The following is a 4865-nucleotide window of genomic DNA, read 5'->3' as shown; positions in this document are numbered from 1 at the left end:
TGAAAAACTTCTGTGAATCAGAGGACACTATCAACAGAATAAAAACACAAACCCCAGAATGGGAGAAAAATATTTGCAAATCACATATCTGATAAGGAATTCATATCCAGGATATATAAAGAACTCCTAAAACTCAACAATAAAAAAAAAACCAAGCAACTCAATCTAAAATGCACAAAAGACTCAAAAATTTCTGCAAAGAAGATATACAAATGGCCAATAAACTCATGAGAAGATGCTCAACATCACTAATAACTAGGTAAACACAAATCAAAACTACAATGAGACATTGCCACCTCACACCCATTAGGATGGCTCCTGTCAAACAAAATGAAACAAAACAGAAATAACAAGTGTTGGTGAGGATGTGAAAATACTGGAACCCTTGTGTTTGCTGGTAAGAATGTAAAATGGCACTGCCACTGTGGAAAACAGTATGGTGGTTCCTCAAAAAATAAAAACAGAATTATTATAAGTTTCAGCAATTCCACTTCTGGGTACAGACTCCAAAGAATTGAAAGCAGGAGCTCAGAAATATTTGTATATACATGTTCAGAGCAGCATTATTCACGATAGCTAAAATGTAGGAGCAACTCGAGTGTCCATCAACAGAAAAAAAGATAAGCAAAAAGTAGCGTATATACAATGGAATATTATTCAGTCTTAAAAAGAAATTCTGACACATGCTACAACAGGGGTGAAACTTGATGACATTATTCTACATGAAATAAAGCCAGTCACAAAAAGACAAATACTGTATTCTACTCATATGAAGTATTTAAAGTAGTCAACTAAATAGGGACAGAAAATAGAATGGAAGTGGCCAGAGGCTTGGGGAGGGGGTTGGGGGGGAGGGGGGTGAATAATGAGTTGTTATGCAATGGGTATAGAGTTTCAGCCTGCAAGATGAAAGAGTTCTAGAGATCTGTTGCATAACAATGTGAATATACTTAACACTACCGAACACTTAAAAAATGGTTAAGACAGCAAATATTATGTTTTTTACCACAAAAAAAAAAAAAAAGATAATGTAAATAAAGCGCAAGAAAAAAAGATTGGTTAAAGTGTGAGAACAGATGCTGAGTGGTAAAAACAAAAGTGTGTGCTAATGATTTGCTTGCTTGCTTGCACGTGCTTTCCTCAATCTTTCTTCTATTCTGAATATACCAGGGGAATATTTTTCAGGCTTCTTTGCCAATCACTTCTGGTTAGGTTCAGCCAGTGAGCGACATGGTAGAAAACTCTAAGGAAGAAGAGAGAGAAAGCCAGCATCTTTCTCTTTTACTGCTACAGGTAGCATTTCCAACAGACTCTTGAGTCTTCTCTGTGATCCCAGCCCCTAAAAGATAGCTCCTCCCTTTGTGACACCTCCCACAGGCAGTGCCTGCCATGGTTCTAGCTCCTGATAAGTGAACCCACTCTCTTAGAGCTGGTAACCCCATCTTCTCCTGATTTCCAGTAGCTTAAATGCTATAGTGGCTATTGGAAGTTGCTAATCTCTGGTTTGCCTTACAATCCACTGTTTGACTTCATTTTTTCCTCCCCCTTTTAACTCATGCCCTATATTCTACTCACCTTAATTGAAATAGCTTATCTTCTGTTTTTTCAACTGAATCCTAACTAATACAACCTTTTATTATAGACACTTCCAAACCAAATCCATAGGAAGAGACCATAAATCCCCATAAATTGTACCATTTGACCCACACACCTTTTTTTCCTTAAGATTTTTTTTTTAAAGATTTTATTTATTTATTTGAGAGAGAGAGAATGAGAGACAGAGAGCACGAGAGGGAAGAGGGCAGAGGGAGAAGCAGACCCCCCGCCGAGCAGGGAGCCCGATGCGGGACTCGATCCCAGGACTCCAGGATCATGACCTGAGCCGAAGGCAGTCGCTTAACCAACTGAGCCACCCAGGCACTCCTTCCTTAAGATTTATTTACCTTAAAGAGAAAAGAAGAGAGGGTGCACACAAGCTGGGGAGGAATAGAGGAAAAGAATCTTAAGTAGACTTCCCACTGAACACAGAGCCAGAGCCCATATACAGGGCTCAATCCCATGACCCTGAGATCATGACCCGAGCAAAAACCAAGAGTCGGGCACTCAACTGACTGAGCCACCCAGGCACCCCAGATCTACAGACCTTTTAAAATAAGGTCTACAATTTGTTTCTGTTTTGCACAGCTTTAAGTGTTTGATATACATTTATGAAATATACACACATATATACACACATACATACTAGGAACTTATCATATATGTCAAGTACTATAGTCTTCTTTAGTAAGATTCTTAGAATCCGGGAGAACTAGTATAATTACCCACCCTGTGGATATTCCAGGAAAGAGATTTTGAGATGGAGATTGGCATTCAGGAAGTTTTTTAGAGAGTGCCAAGATCAAACCTGTGAAGGAAGCAATGCAGTCACAACAAAGACCTCAGCAATTGCCATGAGGGCTCTGGAGCTGGCCATGTCCATTCAGAATTGTCACAGGTCTACATGAGGGGCTAAACTTATTAACCCCACATTCACCAGCCATTGGCCACAGATAGGTATCTCCTCCCAGAATGGGGCATGGTGTTGGGCAAGGCAGCTGTCCTTCCTCAGTCTAGGGTACTTATCAGGAACATTCTCAGTGGACAGCCCACTCCCAGATGAAAGAGTAAGTTTTTCAGTCCTGAAGAGGATAATCATAGTAGTATACCACACCACTACCTTGAGCCAGTCACTTGTTTTGTATAATACATTTTGAAAGTATCTCCATCCTCTGCCCCACCCCCAAAACTTACAAGGGAAAGATTAGTAAGATGAGCTACTTTTTTGTTGCAGCTGTTCTGGGGCTACAGTTGATACTCATCGTCTCCCTCCTCCACTATCCACCCACCCTAAGCTTCCTGTCATTCTCAACTAGCATCTCTACTGCTCTTGATGGCTGATCTAGTGGGGTAACCTTGGGAAGCGTACTCAAATAGAGATTAATGTACAATGAGTGGGAAACTCTGAAGATGGGACAGCGTTTCAGAGGTGCTGAGGTGGACTTAGACTGAACCTTAATAACCACTATCTCCCAGGCATTGGATGCCCCCAGGAAGGGGTCAATTGGGGCTCACAATGCTGGTGTACAAAGATTCATCATATTGGCATGAGAAAGTAGGGTTGCTGTTACACAATGGGAGGCAAGAATAAGCATATCTGGAACCCAAGGGATTCATGGGGCAGCTCTTGGTTCTTTCATGTCCAGGGATGGCTGGGCAAACTCAACCAACCATGCCCAACAAGGACAAAACATCTTGTTGGGATGAAGGTCTTGGTTGCCAAACCTTAGGAAAGCAATCTAGATCCACTGGTGTGCTGGTGCAAAGCTGAGTAAAATCTGGAATGCATGACAGAGAAGGTGACATATATTAATCATAGCCTCAAAATCAGCTGCAGCAATGCTGTACCTTGTTCTCCTACTCCTCTGTATTTTGTTGAGATTACAGCACATCATTATGCAGACTCCTCGGATGTCTCACATCCTCTCAGCTCACTTCCTTACTGCCATCATAGCTTGGCAACCAGTTGCACACAAGTGTAACTTAACAGCACTTTGCCTTTTGCTTTCTGTACCACCCACTGCATTTCCCCACTATTATTAAATGGGATTCCTGCAGGAATCTACTTAGTGAATTTAATAGATGCACAGACAGGAAAAAGAATTACCCTTTTCTCATGGGAGCCCATAAATTCCTCTCCCATCCCTCATGAAGACAATTTTGAGGTGCATTCTACTCAGCTCCTCAAAGGGTCAGTGGCAAGTTTATGTCCCAGCTGCCCACAGAGGTGATAGGCTTAATATTGCACCCTTGACTTGGCTTTCCCTCTTTCTCTATTGTTACTGTTACATGCCTACTCTTTTCTTGGGATCATTTCTCCAAATAAATTACCTGCATGCAAGCTCATCTTGGTGTCTGCTTTTTTCTATCATTTCACGAGATTCAGTTTCTTACACCCATTTTACTAGCTAGGGTATTTTATCAAGGCCACATGATGGAATAAAAGGACACTTGGTTAGTGTCTATTTTAGGAGTATCTTCTTAATAAGCCATTACCTTCCCTAAGCACTTATTAAACTGGACAGCTGTTTTGTTTTATGCTCTTCAAGAATCTGGTCTCAACCACACCGTATCTTAAAATCATTTTTCAGCTGAATATCCCTAAACAGAGTTTCAAAATTGCTATTTCAGTGTGCCTTTCCCTCCCCCTTCCAAGATTCCAAAAATTTAAGATACCTTTACTATGACTAAAACCCTTCAATATTTTGTGTGTCATAGATAGAAGAGTGTTTGGAAAGTGAATTCTTGGGGGATGGGGAACCTGTCCAACTTTACATCCCCAAAGCATCTTGTTCAGAGTAGATACTTGAAATGTTTGTTGAATGAGTTTACTCTAGGTCTTGGGAGGTCCACTTACTAAGACCGGTTTATGCTGTAACTCAGCAGATCTGATGGTTGTCAGTCAGGATGGGCTAGATCATGCTGCAATAACAAAACTTTACTTTATGAAGACATTGAGATTTGGCTGTTGTTTCTCACTCACACTTCATTTTCTGTGTAGGTCAGCAGGGAAACTGTTCATCAAAGTCAAAGATCTAGGATGGGAAGCTGAATCTCAATATATGCTCCCATTATCACCAAGGCAAGAAAAGGGAATATGGCAAACTGCACACTGGCCTTAAAGCCTTGCCCCAAAGTGACACACGTCCGTCCGCTCAGATTTCTTCAGCCAAAGCAAGCCGTAACTATGGCTAACTTCCAAATCTATTCTAAACAAAGTACTATTTAAGCAGTAATATAGTTTTCAGCGGGGGGGGGGGGGGGGGGGG

The sequence above is a fragment of the Neomonachus schauinslandi genome, chromosome 2 (genome assembly GCF_002201575.2).
Source record: "Neomonachus schauinslandi chromosome 2, ASM220157v2, whole genome shotgun sequence".
Lineage (NCBI taxonomy): Eukaryota > Metazoa > Chordata > Mammalia > Carnivora > Phocidae > Neomonachus > Neomonachus schauinslandi.
The sequence above is the reverse complement of the archived record's forward strand: the minus strand, read 5'-3'. Positions refer to the sequence as shown.